This window comes from Somniosus microcephalus, chromosome 4 (genome assembly GCF_052327205.1).
Source record: "Somniosus microcephalus isolate GS21.2 chromosome 4, FLI_Smic_1.0, whole genome shotgun sequence".
Taxonomy (NCBI): domain Eukaryota; kingdom Metazoa; phylum Chordata; class Chondrichthyes; order Squaliformes; family Somniosidae; genus Somniosus; species Somniosus microcephalus.
In genome coordinates, this window is record NC_140990.1 from 252205411 (window position 1) to 252220104 (window position 14694).

Sequence of the window (14694 nt, forward strand, 5' to 3'; positions counted from 1 at the left end):
ATGATGAAGGTTCTGCCACCAATAGTGGAATGTGGGAGGGGGGAAATGCACAAGTGGTCAGTGTTGTGTATGTACCTTTAAGAGAATAACTGGTCTCAGACTGCAGTACCGGCAGTGACCACCCCTGTATAAAAGGCGCTAGTGAGCCTCTGTGTTTTCAGTTTCACTATTGACTTCCATCAGTAAAGACCTGTTTTGTTCAACTCCTGCTGTCCGTGTCTCAATCATTCACGGACGTAATACTGGTGACGAGCAGATACGAACCTACCCACAGTCTGCACCACCTCCTGGGATCCATTCCTACAGCGAAGTGAGCAGAGGTCGAGGCCAGAAAGAAAAGAAAGTAAGAGGCTTTAGAAACGGGCGTCGACCGTGGGCATCCGCCCCTGTGTTTGCGGAGTTGAAGATTGCTGGAGAAGCTGTCGGAAGCGGGGCCTGGTTCCTGTCGACGGTGCTTCAGCTAATCGGGCTGGTGGCAGGTAGTGCACTGATCCTTCCTGGGCTGCGACGGTCGCGAACTCGAGCGGGTGGTTTGCAACAGGGCCGAGCAGCGTTGTCGGGAAGAAGAGAGAGAGAGGGTGGAGCACACAGGGCGCGGCCGGTGCTACGAAGCCAGGCTGCATATAGACCCGCGAAGAGGGAGGCAAGAGTCCCACAGGATTGTTCCACGACGGGAAAATATTTTTTTTTTTAAATATTAAACGCGCAAGAAACCGCGAGGAGCTGCAGGTTGCAATGGGAACCGCGGAAAGCAGCGATAACAACAGCGGGGAAGAAGGCAAAGCGCGGGAGGCGCCATTTTGTTAAATCGGGGAAGAAGGCAAAGCGCGGGAGGCGCCATTTTGTTAAATCGGGGAAGAAGGCAAAGCGCGGGAGGCGCCATTTTGTTAAATCGGGGAAGAAGGCAAAGCGCGGGAGGCGCCATTTTAGATTTGCAAGATGCCGAAGACTGGCTGTATCACTGCTTTTAATAATACAATAGAGGACTGGACCACGTATGTGGAAAGAGTCGAGGTATATTTCGAGGCAAACGAAATAGCGGAGGAGAAAAAGGCATCGATATTGCTAAACTTAATGGGCGCTAGAACGTACGGCCTATTGCGGGACCTGATTACTCCAGCCAAGCCGACGGCGAAGAGTTTTAACGAAATTGTTGCTGTCCTATAGGAACACCTAAACCCTGCACCGCTGTTGATAGCAGAAAGATTTAAATTCCACAGGAGAACTCCGCATAAAGATGAGAGCAATGCTGAGTACCTTACGGAACTGCGCAAGCTATCAAAGCACTGCCAGTTCGGAGCAGGACTGGCAGATACCCTACGGGACAAATTTGTCTGTGGACTCCTGAGTGAAGGAACACAGAAGAAGTTACTCTCAGAGAAAGAGCTGACGCTAGATAAGGCTTTCAGCGTGGCAGTATCGTATGAAGCAGCAGCCAGGGGAGCTGCAGAAATTCAACAAAAACCACAGGAATACGGCACCCACGAAATGACATGGGGATTTGCAAAATGTTATCGCTGCGGCAGAACTAACCATGACCAGAAGGACTGCTGGTCCAAGGACAAAATATGCAGGCAATGTGGGAAGATGTGACACATTGCACGAGTTTGCAGGTCTGGGAAGAAGACCAGCGACAGCAAAAAGGCTACTAAGGAACCGTACAAGAAAGCACAAAAGATGACGGACAGTAGTTCCGAAGACCAGATGAGCGATAGTGAATCCGGGAACAGGAGACTAAGCTGTCTCAAACTTCACAATGTAATCACAAAAGAGGATCACCGAACCATTTGGGTCACCCTCACGATAGCAGGGTCCCAAGTTAAAATGGAATTGGATACAGGATCAGCGCTAACCGTCATGAATCGACGAGACTACGAGCGGCTATTTTCACACATACCCTTGAGAGAGACATCCATCGTCTTGACGACGTATACGGGGCAAAAAGTATACCCCAGAGGAAAAATAAGGGTGCCTGTCGAATACAACGGCAAGAAAATACGGAAATTGTATCTCTACATACTGCCAAATGGTGGACCACCGTTATTGGGATGGGAATGGATCAGGAAGATAAACTTAGATTGGCACTCCATTCATGCAATGACGGTGGACGGTAAAAAAGATGAAGACGTCACTCCTGGACGATTGTCAACAATCTTAGCTAACGCCAAAGAGGTATTTCAAGAAGAACTGGGCACGCTTAAAGGCGTAACCGCCTCGATAAAAATAGAAGAGAATGCAGTTCCCAAGTTTTTCAAAGCAAGACCGGTACCATATGCAATTCGCCCAGCCGTCGAGGCAGAGCTGGAGAATTTGGAGAAGGCAGGCGTGTTGTCTAAGGTTGACTGGAGCGAGTGGGCGACACCCATCGTTCCTGTCATGAAGAAAACTTTAAGCAATAAGTCCGGGGAGCCAAGGAAGATTCGCATCTGTGGGGATTTCAGGTGACGGTGAACCCAGTCCTTCACACAGTACAATATCCTCTTCCAAGGATAAAAGACATCTTCGCCTCACTGTCTGGAGGGAAGCGTTTTACAAAAATTGACCTAGCACAAGCATATTTGCAGATGGAGGTTGAAGAGTCCTCTAGGAAGAATCTCACAATAAACACTCACAAAGGTCTTTACCAGTATCATCGATTGGTATTCGGAGTAGCATCGGCTCCGGCGATATGGCATAGAGCGATGGAACAAGTCCTGCAAGGGATTCCGGGGACTCAGTGTTACTTGGACGACATCCTTGTGACAGGTGAAGATGACAGTGAACACCTTAACAACCTAGAACAGGTGCTCACTAGACTACGGGAACATGGGCTGCGAGCCAACCGTCCCAAGTGCGAATTTTTTAAGAAACAGATATCGTATTGTGGCCACATGATTGATGAAGAGGGGTTACATAAGTCCCCTGACAAAATTGAAGCGGTTGTTAAGGCCCCAGCGCCTGAAAATGTGTCGCAACTGAGGTCATTCCTCGGATTGGTGAATTACTACCATAAGTTTTTGCTGAATTTGTCGACAATTCTGCACCCACTGAACGCCCTGCTACGAACGGGGGTAGCATGGAAATGGGGCGATGATTGTAAGCGAGCCTTTCAGAAGAGTAAGGACTTAATCACTTCAAAGGAAGTATTGGCTCACTACAACCCAGCACTGCCGATCAGACTGGCGTGTGATGCGTCTCCCTACGGCATTGGGGCGGTACTGTCACATAAATTCCTTGATGGTTTAGAGAGGCCGATAGTTTTTGCGTCACGCTCGTTAACTTCTGCCGAGCGTAACTATGCTCAGATTGACAGAGAGGCCCTCAGCCTAGTGTGGGGGGTGAAGAAGTTCAATCACTACCTGCACGGTCAAAAATTTACTCTACTAACCGATCATCAACCTCTTGTCTCCATTTTCAACCCTCAGAAGGGCGTACCGATAATGACAGCACAACGGTTGCAGAGGTGGTCCCTTTGCCTAGGGGCACACCAATATGACATCGAGTACAAAGGAACTAAACAGCATGGAAATGCTGATGCATTGTCACGCCTACCGTTGCCGACGGTGGAAGAAGAAGACCTTGCAGTGGATCCAATGGAGTTATTCCACTCGACCATAGTCGAATGTCTCCCTGTGACGAATGCAAACATAGAAAAGGAAACACGGAATGACCCGACACTATCACGGGTCTATGATTTAACGGTGAAGGGATGGCCAGCACATGGCGAACCACTGCTGCCAGCATTCTCGCCGAGAAGAGAACAGCTGTCAGTGTGCAGAGGAACCTTGATGTGTGGACCCAGAGTAGTAATTCCACCTAAGTTGACGGATAGAGTGCTCAATGAGCTTCATGAGGGTCATCTGGGTGGGGTAAAAATGAAGAACTTAGCCAGAGCATTTGTGTGGTGGCCGGGAATCGATAGAGAAATCGAAGAGATGACCAAGAGCTGTGCAGGATGCCAGAAGGTCCAAAACACCCCACCACAAGCTCCTCTGCATCCATGGGAGTGGCCCTCATCTCCATGGCAAAGGGTGCACATTGATTTTGCTGGTCCCTTCATGGACTCGATGTTTTTAATTGCAGTGGATGCACATTCAAAGTGGCCAGAGGTAATAAAAATGTCCTCAACCACCACGGAAAAAACTATCACAGTTTTACGAACCATATTCGCCAGGAATGGGCTGCCTGAACAGATTTGCTCTGACAATGGACCACAGTTTGTGTCTGAAGAGTTCCGGAGGTTCTTAAAGAACAATGGTGTTAAGCATTACACATCTGCCCCATATCATCCAGCCACTAATGGATTGGCCGAGAGGTTTGTCCAAACATTCAAGAAGGCTATCAAGGCAATGTGTAATGAAGATATACCCCTACAACACAAGGTGGCCAACTTCTTGTTTGCCTACCGGAATGCGACACATGCGGTTACCAACCAAACTCCAGCCATGATGTTCTTCAATCGAAGACTACAGTGCCGCTTGGATTTGGTTAAGCCAAACGTCCGAAGAGATGTGGAGAACAGGCAGTTTCAGAATATGAATGAAAGGCCGACCAGGTGTTTTAAGATAGGTCAACCAGTTTTGGCCCGGGACTACCGCACTGAGAAATGGCAGCCAGGAACGATTTGTACACGGCAAGGACCTCTCATGTATACCGTGGACGTTGGGGAGAGCATTGTAAGATGCCATGCTGACCAGATTCTAGAGTCACTGGGAAACGTCAACTCCACACCACGATCTGATACACCTGGTAATGAAATCGACGTTCCAATTGCAGCTACCGCAGAACCGGTAATATTGGAAGCAGATGAACCAAACAACGACATTGATCCAGACTCAACATTGCCAGAAGAACCTGATACCCCAAAGAGGCATTATCCAGACAGAATCAGGAAGCCTCCTCAAAGACTGAACTTATAATTGCTTAAACTTAACCAATGTATCTAGCAACCGTAATTGTGATTGTAATTAGTTATCATTTAGTTGTTCAATGAATGTTATGTACTGTTTATCTAAAAGGGGAGGAATTGTTGTGTATGTACCTTTAAGAGAATAACTGGTCTCAGACTGCAGTACCAGCAGTGACCACCCCTGTATAAAAGGCGCTAGTGAGCCTCTGTGTTTTCAGTTTCACTATTGACTTCCATCAGTAAAGACCTGTTTTGTTCAACTCCTACTGTCCGTATCTCAATCATTCACGGACGTAATAGTCAGAGTTGAAGGACCAAAAGACACGGGCTGTGGAGGCTGCAGAGGTAAGGTTGAGTGAGGCTAGGGATTTGTAAGTGAGCAGGAGGATTTTGAATTCGATATATCTTGTGGGGGAACTAATTAGGGAGGGCAAGATGGGACCACTGAGTGAGCAGGTTCTTTTTGGGAGCTCATGGCCATACTCCAGTCAAGAGCTGCCTGGAAGGAGGCGGTTCAGTTGGAATGCTCACCTGTGCACAGTGTAAGGGGATGGGGCTCTGCTCTGTCCAATTGCAGGGGTCTTTAGTGCCTGTTGATGTATTGGGCCTCGGTCTCCTTCATACCCTTGCAGCTTATGTTAGCCTGCAGGTCGGGTGTCACTAAACACTCTCTAAGGAGATAGAGAGCAACAGCTTATAGAGGAGGACTAAAATACGGTGGCGACCCGCACAGTTTATACCTAATCTGTGGGGTACTCCTGAGCCCAAGTGCTCCTGGAGTCCTCTCTCTTTTCCCTAGTCTGCTGTTCCCTTGTTTGGCAGGTTCGAAGCGCCCTAATGCCCCTATCTGGTTCTAACTCCAGAATTTGGGTGGAGAACGATGCACTTTAAATAGACACTCGGAGACAAGTAGTCCTTGGAAAAGAACAGGTGACAACCAATTTTATTTGCCAAGGTAAGTTCTACCACAAACGTAATAAACACACACACACATTTATAACTATAAATAAAATATGAGAGAGAACGGACACAACGAGAATGTTTACACAGTTTTATCTTTACCAAGTCCAATCCCACCAACCCACTTTCCTACCTAAACTAGACTGACAGTTGCAGGCCCTTGGATTATACTCACAGCCTCCTCCCTTGACAGATGGAATTTTGAGTGCGGTTGTTGGGTTGTTGTTTTTCTGTCGTCGTCGGAATTCGACCTGTGCCTCGGGGTTCACCGTACCCCGAACCTCGGAGAGGACCTTGCTGCGTCTGGTCGGGTTTTCTCGAAGTTTGGTTTTGTTGATTGCGCTTTTGGTCGGTTGTCGTTGGTTGGTTTGTGCTTGATGGAAAAGGTTCCCGAAATGACTGGAGTGAATGCCGTCTTCCACAGCCACTTCGGTCGTTGGTGTCTTCTTGTCGAGGTCCCCGGAACGGGAGTCGGTATACGGTACAGCTTCTTGCGGCGATGTTGCGCCGTCTGGTAGCGGAGTAAACCTTCAGTATACCGATTGAGCCTGGGGCCTGATGGTGGATCTTCTCCTCAGCGCGGTTGGAGTTCTTTAGATGTTAGTTCGCCCCAGCTCGTCCCTCCCGGGCTCGTCTTTTCCCTCAGCGTCTTAACTCACTCTCCTGTTCGTTCTTCTGGTAATAGTTCTCTCTCAGCGTTGGTCTTTCTTGTGTTCCATATTTATACAGGTAGGTGTGAGGACAGGGGTATTGTTTTGAGTGCACATCGGCTCCTCCAAGTCTGCTGCCCCATTGTGTCAGTCCTGGGACTTGATTAGTTTGGGCCACCTCTTAACTGTAGTGATCCCAAGACTATTGTCCCTAGTCCGAGTTGATTAAGGTGATGATGGCTTGTATTCATAGCCCGATTAGGGGTGAGTCACATATTCAAACCCGGACCGGGTGGTCCCCATTGGCCAGGGGTTTCCTCGCTTCAGGTCTGACTCGGTCCCCTGATTGGCCTTTGAGAATGCACTCTGCTTCGATTGGCCGACATCTATGGCTCGCCTCTGAGCCACAGTCCCCTGTATTCGGATGTCCCAGGCATATCCCAGCCTGCTTGTCGGGACCTCTGCCTTGGCCGAAAATGTTGGTTTTAAACTGTATAGAGCAATCCAATTTTTGGTAAACCGTGGTTGTGGATTTTCGAACCCTACAACAGAACCTGGGAGCTGGGAAGAAGAGATTTGCTGGTCCCAGGAAGTGTGCTTACATTTTGCTTCATTTTACAATGTTGCCTTCTAAAATGGCTTAACAGCACGACACTGCAAGTTTGGTGGAGTGCCCCAGAAGCAGAATTCATGGCACTAGCAGCTGTTCATGTACTTTTCAAATGCACAGACATGTTGCTTTGCGCCTCCCGTTAGCGCCCTATTTTGCAATATGTTGACATAATTTCAATTTTACTTACAAATACCGATAAAAGCTGGATTTAAATAACTTTTTTCTGGTAGCTCCCGCGAAATTCAGCAGGATGTTAGCGGCGGCGGTAACCATTAGCGCCCTGCTTGCGCCCCGGCCGAGATCTTCGGTAGCGCCCCCTGACTTACTGCCGGACACTATGTCTGATGGGGTCAGGGGGGCCTACCTGCGGCCAGGGCGGCGCTAATTAAAGGGAAGATGCCGGGTGGCCATTTTTGTTGCTGGCCGCCTGCCAGCACCTGCCCCCTCTGCCATCCCCAGCCTCCTCTGTAGCCTCCCCCCCACCCCTGCGGAGTGCCGGCTGCGCTCCATGAGCCCGGCACTTGTGTTGAGTGCCGGGCTCTTTTGCCAGCACTCTGATCTTTGGTGGCCCAGTTGGGCCCCGGGTCACGCTGCGCAAGGCCCCTCCCCTTTAAGAAGGGGAGGAAGGCCTGCAGTACCGCGGCGCGCTGCTATATTCACTCGCAGCACCCCAAGAGGGAGGCGGGGCGCTTCCAGTAGCACCCCGCTTCCTTCTTGGGACGCTACCGATGAATTTCGGCTGTGGGGGTGATATTTTTTCGGGGCGCTAAATGCAGCACCCCAAATGTAGCGCCCCGGCGAAGTTAGTACCCCAAAGTGGGCACGACTCAATTTTTCAACCTCAACCAACCACTGAAGAATCAGTAGATCTGGGAGCCCATCCAGCTGCTAGCCCTCTCCACCCCCACCCGCCCCTCCACCCCCGTCATTGGTGCTCGTGTGCCCTTTAACAGCTGCAGCATTTTAAACATTACAGTACCACTCAATTACCCTCCTGCCCAGCAGAGGTCAGTCTAATAAAGAGGTATTACTAATGAGTCTGTCCAGGAAACTTGAACAGGTTAGCATTGGACTCGTGAAGTCGAGCAGAAGTCACACCACGTTGCTAACCTGCCAATGGGAAGTGAATCCAGCCTGTCATCTCTCAAAGGCTACAGTCACCCAAAACATCTTTCTGCTATAATTTGTCTTAGCCTTGGTCATTTTGGGAAAAAATTCAGAATTGCAGTTCAGGAGCTTCAAGCTTGATTTTTGGAGTATTGTACACTGACCAATTTTTGGGACATGTCTTCCAAGATTTCAAAATGGGATTTCCAATGGGCATTCCATTGTATATGTTTGAAGAAGAAGAAGATGATGAGCAAGAGGCTGCAATAGAAACTGGATGAATCAGGCAGCACTGGAGAAGAGCCAGGCCTTCATGGAGATCTCCTGTGAACAGAGCCTACAGTCCACCATGCACCTTTTCAAACCTTTCATTTGAGTTATGTCTCTGGATGCTTTGATTCACCTCTAAAGCCCCCGAAGAGTATTGCCTTCTCCTACAGGACAAGCTGCAGACCACATCAAGAACAAGGATAGTGGTCACAGTACATGACAAAGTATCAATGGTGCTAAATCTTTTTGACACTGGGTCATTCTAGGAAACCAGTACAGGTAGACTACCCTTTATCCGGACTTCCGAAAACCGAAACCCTCTAAAAACCGAAGGTTTTTTCGTTCAGCGTAAGTCGTGCGTACGACTTACGCTGAACGAAAAAACCTTCGGTTTTTAGAGGGTTCCGGTTGCGGAAGTTCGGATAAAGGGTAAGTCGTGCGCACGACCCCCCGCCGACCCCCCCGCCAGCCCCGACAACCGCCGACCCCGCCAGCCCCGACAGCCGCCGACCCCCCCGCGGACCCCGCCAGCCGCCGACCCCGCCAGCCGCCGACCCCCCCCCGCGGACCCGCCGGCCCCGACAACCGCCGACCCTGCCAGCCCCGACAACCGCCGACCCCCCCGCGGACCCCGCCAGCCCCGCGTGCAGCTTGTTGATGTCATGTTCTTGAGGCTCTGCCCTCGAAAAAGACCGGACCTCCCACTGGAGGGATTGGGCGGCTAGCCCACCTGCTACACTGGCCACCCAATAGTCAAAATCCACCCTCTACATAAAAATTTACTTTAATAATGAGATATTTTCCCTCAATATTGTTGCCCCTGTTGTGGCCTCATGCCTAAGGGCAGAAATTGTGAGGCGCCACTGACAGTGCAGAGCCTCACTAGACACAAGCGCAGGTTGGGAATAGGGCTACAAGACTCCACCCTTCTTTCTGCACCTCATGCGCGCATCTAGCAAGACAACACATTGGGAACGAAACCTTGCAATTTTTCCCTCTCGTGTAGTACTGAGTGTTTCATTTATGTGTAATGAGTATCATATTACACATTTAATAACCATGGCAGTGTATTTTGAAATCTGCCAAGTTTATCACAGCCTCAGTTAATGCGATTTCTGCACTCACTAAAGACAGAGGTCTAGAAATTAGTCTCGGGCGGTGGTACAAAACAGAACTGAATATATCCGGCGTTGCGTATAACGGGAGGCTGATCCAGTACTGCACATTGTGCACCACCGCCAGAGACGAATTTCTAGGCCACAGGTCCCAAACATTCGCAAGCCTTTGATCCTGGCAGAAGTACCAGGATCTGCCCCATGGGAACCTCTGCAGCTGACTTCACTGGAGTATCCTGGAACAGGGGGGAGGGTTCTCCCATTTAGATACTATTGGTGGGCACCAGCCGAATCGGGGAGCTGAGAAAAGCAGAGCTAGCCAGCTGCTCTCCCCATCCCAGGATCACAGGCAGGAAAGAAGGCCCAGAGATCACATCCCTTTCTTGGGGGTCAGGCCACGACCCAGGCCTGCATCCCCAGACGGCTTCTACTTCTGACAGCCAGGAGGCCAATATGCCTGCTTTCACCCGGCCTACCGACCACCTGGTGCATCCCAGGCCAGATCCAAGGAGACATCCGGGTTGGAAATCCTCTCCCCCAGCACCCCTCCAGCCGTGCCCACTTTGATGTGAGTGACCATGTTTGGGGTGGACAAAGGTTCTGCCGCCAACAAAACTTGGCAGATACTCACATCGGAGATCAGGACCCAGCATATTCAGATCCCAGCCTAATTTGCAGGCCTCCCACCACATGCCAGCTTGACTCACAGAAGGCGATTTCCCACTGGAGGCAAGATGGAGGCGGGTTTCAGTTTGGGTGGGTTTGAAACCCGCCTCCACTGACAGGTTTCAAAAATTTGCGATTTTCCCCTGATTGGCCACTAGATTTCAGAGGTGTGGGATGCCCTTGCTCAATTAGTGTTTTGGGACTGAAACTCGCCTCTGTTGACAGCACTTTTCCAGTCTGATTTTATGGCTTCTTGCTCCCTTGGCTCATTCCACAGCATTTCTGTGTCTCCTGCACCACCTCCAACATCTTTTGAGCAACCACTATGTCCAATTCCAAGGCAAGGGCCTATCCGAGGCTCTCGGATGAGGCACTGCAAATGTTGTTAGAGGGGGTGACAGCTAGCATGGAGGTGCTCTTCCACTCATCTTGGAGGAAGAGGCCTGCCAAAGAAACCAAGGCTGTGTGGGTGTAGCTGGCAAGGGATATAACCTCCAGATCTGTGTGCAGATTGGGAGACTGTCTCTGTGTATTGATGAAATGCCATCCCTGTTGGAAAGCATTAAAATGATTTGATGCCAAAATGTTGGCGTTATGGCATCTGTTCTTTCGCCTTAAGCAGCTCCTCATTGCGGGCACCACCAAACTTGCGTTGTCAGGTTGGTGGCCTGAGTGAACAGAGGCCAGAGAGCCATGTCCATTGTCAATGATGTCCTAGGATGGAGCAAAGGACATGGGCCAACTTGGGCAACCTATGCAAATCTGGCCATGATAAGTTCATCCCTTGCATCCCGGGCAACCATGCGTTCGCATGCTGCCGCTGCCACTGGTCGATACACTGGCGCTCTGACATCCTCCTCCTCCAGATCCTCCTCCTCCTCATCCTCATCTGAGGTCCAGGCAGAAAGAAAATGAATGGTCCCCATGCTGCTTGTAGATGCCTCCTTTGGGAAAGCGATCATTGCAAGTGGGGAAAGGGTCTTCCAAGGAGGTCCCACAGTTGATGGAGTCAAGCTGCAGCACCTCCAACTTCGGAAGGCCTTCTAAAAGTGCGCAGAGACCTTTTAAAGCCAAGGTCTGGCACCTGCAAGTAATCCTTGCTGCAATAAACGAGGTCTCGTTAGACCTGCAGCAGTGAGGAGGCCACCCACGAGTCAACCCGCCAGGTTTACCTGCCGTGGTTCAGGAAGTGCGTGGATCATGACGAAAAGCTGGAAAAATCACGAGGGCCTCTCAAAATAGGCTTGGAGAGGCCCTTAACAAGCATTTAAGGATCTTTAATAGTGCAATGGCCAGCTGGAGGCGGGAGCTTTTCCCGACCTCCAAAACCGGCTCCGGTAAAATCCTGCGGAGGCGGGTTGGAGGCGGGTTCTGAACCCGACCTCTTTGAATCTGATGTTCCCGCCTCCTCCGACATCAGAAAATCGCCCCCACAGTCTACCGGAAGGCTCTTTTCAGGACCAAACTTTTTGGAGGCAGATGATGAGTGTCTTGTTTTGCACACTTTGTACAAAAATAATAAATTGCAGAACAACGGAGTATTACAGTTTAAACTCTTTTAATGAAGCATCAGGTTTGTTCTGACTCACAGCAGTACAGCACCGTGTGGACAAGATGGAGTCCGGACCCCCTGGGTCTTCTAAACAGTAGCAGCCCTTACAGATGCCTGCAGGCCAATGACAACTCAGCATGTGATCACATGTGAATATAATAGGTATTCCTTGCAGATGCCTGCGGGCCAATGATAATTCAATATGCAAATGTTACATCCCCTTTTAAAAGAAAAATGTTATGCATTACTTTTGAACCTTTCTTCTACATAATGTTCTCAGTAGCATCAACATATAAGTAAACTCAACATTTAACTAGCACTGAAAACATCTCAATGTTTCAATAACGATGTACAGTTTTTTTAGGGCAGCGATCCGCCTACACCCTTTTGCAGTTCACAAGTCAAGGATAACTCTAGGCTTGACCTCTCATCGGAATGACGGTGTTGTTCCTTGGTGTTGAGGAGGTGCCTGCGATTGCGGCGATACACCTGTCCTTCTGGGGTGCGGACGTGATACGATCGCTCAGTGTCAGCTGGCTGGATGATGACTGCTGGCTTCCAGTAGTCATGCTCCTGGATTCTGACGGATTCTCCATTGTGCAGCGGCGGCAGTAGTCTAGCTGACCTGTCATAGTATCTCTTTTGGTGTTGCTGTCTCTGTACACGTTTTGCATGCACTTGCTTGCAGCCGGCGACCTCTGGCTGCAGCTGCAGCTCATCAACAGCTGTGCTGGTGATTGAAGTTGTCAATCGGAGTGTTGCGATACTCAAGGAGACTGATGTAGGGGTCTCTTTTGTCCGCTTTGGCTTTGTCAATGAGTGTTTTTGCAACCTGGACAGTTTTTTCAGCAAGGCCATTACTTTGAGGGTAATGTGGGCTTGATGTGACATGTGTGAAATCCCATGCCTTGGCAAACGACTCAAACTCTTTTGATTTGTATTGGGGCCCATTGTCTGAGACTAAAGTCTCTACCATGCCATGCCTGGCAAAGGCTGCCTTTAGCTTGTGGATCACAGCTGCAGATGTGGTGCTGTGAAGCTTGTCCAATTCAAAAAATCTGCTGTAGTAATCAACAGTCACTATGTAGTCCTTGTTGTTCCATGTGAACAGATCCGTTGCCGCGACCTGCCAGGGCCTGTCTGGGATACGGTGAGGTATCATGGGCTCTTTGACATTTGTTGGGCGGCGTTTTAGACAAATGGAACATTTTCCGACAATGTCCTCAATGTGTTTGCACATTCCGGGCCAAAACATAATGTCACGTGCTCTTTGTTTGCATTTTTCCATGCCCATACGTCCAGCATGAATTTTTGTCAACATCTCTTCTCTGAGACTGGTAGGAATGATGATTTTCTCCCCTTTGAAGACGATTCTGTTGATTTGTGACAGTTCGTCTCTGTGGTTCCAGAATTCAGATATGCTCTGAGGGCATTTCCTCCTTTCCTCAGGCCATCCTTCATGTATGACTTTGCTCAGTAGTGTGAGTTGTGCATCTTTCTCTGTTCCTGCTCGGATCTCCTTCAGTTTTGAGTCACTCATAGGTAAGCTGTTGTACACCATGTGCATCTGCACATCCATGCCTTCACTGAGGCTGCTGTCCTGGTAGCTAAGAGACTTTCTGGAGAGCGTGTCTACGACAGGAATGTCTTTGCCTGGACGGTGAATGATTGTGAAGTCGTACTTCTGTAGCTGAAGGATCATTCTCTGTAGCCTTGGTGGGGCTGCGGCTAGTGGTTTCCTCATGAGGGGCTTGTGCTCGGATTCCACAATGACTTGTCGGCCATAGACGTACTGGTGGAAATGCTTGCATCCAAACAGAATTGCATATAGCTCTTTCTCGATTTGAGCATAGTTGATTTCACTGTCTGAGAGAGATCTGGAAGCGTAGCCGATGGGCTTTCCTTCTTGCAGTAATACTGCACCTAGTCCGTACTTTGACACATCTACTTGTAGTCTGAGCTCTTTGTTGGGGTCAAAGTAGGCAAGAACCGGTCCTGGTTTGGTGATTAAGTCTTTCATTTTCTGAAATGCTGTGTCATGTTGTTTGTCCCACAAGAACTCATTGGATTGTTTGAGCAACTGACGCATGGGTGCGTTGATTTCGGAGAGGCTCGGGGCAAACTTGGCTAAGTAGTTAACCATGCCTAGTACTGTCTCTAGCTCTGCGCGGTTCTTCGGCGGCTCCATCTTCTTGATGGCGGAGATTTTCTCTGGATCCGGCTTAATGCCATCAGTTAAGAGGCGATGCCCGAAATAACTGATCTCGGTGGATCCGATTATGCTTTTCTCGGGGTTGAGCCGGATACCTTTCTCCCGTGATCTTTGTAGCATCGCACGGAGGTTCCTGTCATGTTCCTCTCTCTTCCTGCCATAGATGAGGATGTCATCTACGATTGCGACTACTCCGTCGAGGCCTTCATAGGTTTCGTCGATCTTCCGCTGGAATTCATCCTGAGCTGAGATAAGACCAAATGGTAAACGCAGAAATCGGTAGCGTCCAAATGGTGTGTTGAATGTTGTTAGCTTAGATGACTCTTCCGTGAGCTTGATAGTCCAGTATCCTGATCGTGTGTCCATTACACTGAAGTAACGTGCTCCCACTAGCTTGGGTGTGATGTCATCTAGTGTTGGTAGAGGGTAGTGAGGGCGTTTGATAGCCCTGTTCAAATCTCTGGGGTCGAGACAGACTCTGAGCTTGCCTGTACGTGGTTTCTCAACCACTGCTAACGCGTTGACCCACTCTGTCAGTTCTATTTCCCGGACGATAATTTCTGTATTCTCCATGCTCTGCAGCTCCTCCTTCAGGCGACTACATAGAGCAAGGGGTATCCTTCTTGGTGGGCAAACCACAGGGGTTGCTGCTTGGTCAAGG

The 14694-nt window shown here is 49.5% G+C and overlaps 1 protein-coding gene across 1 annotated transcript in view; it reads left to right on the plus strand.

The window, feature by feature from the left end:
- The window catches only part of col28a2a (collagen, type XXVIII, alpha 2a), a 177599-nt gene that overhangs the window by 70836 nt on the left and 92069 nt on the right, over window positions 1-14694 (plus strand). The gene's annotated exons all lie outside the window — the stretch shown is intronic.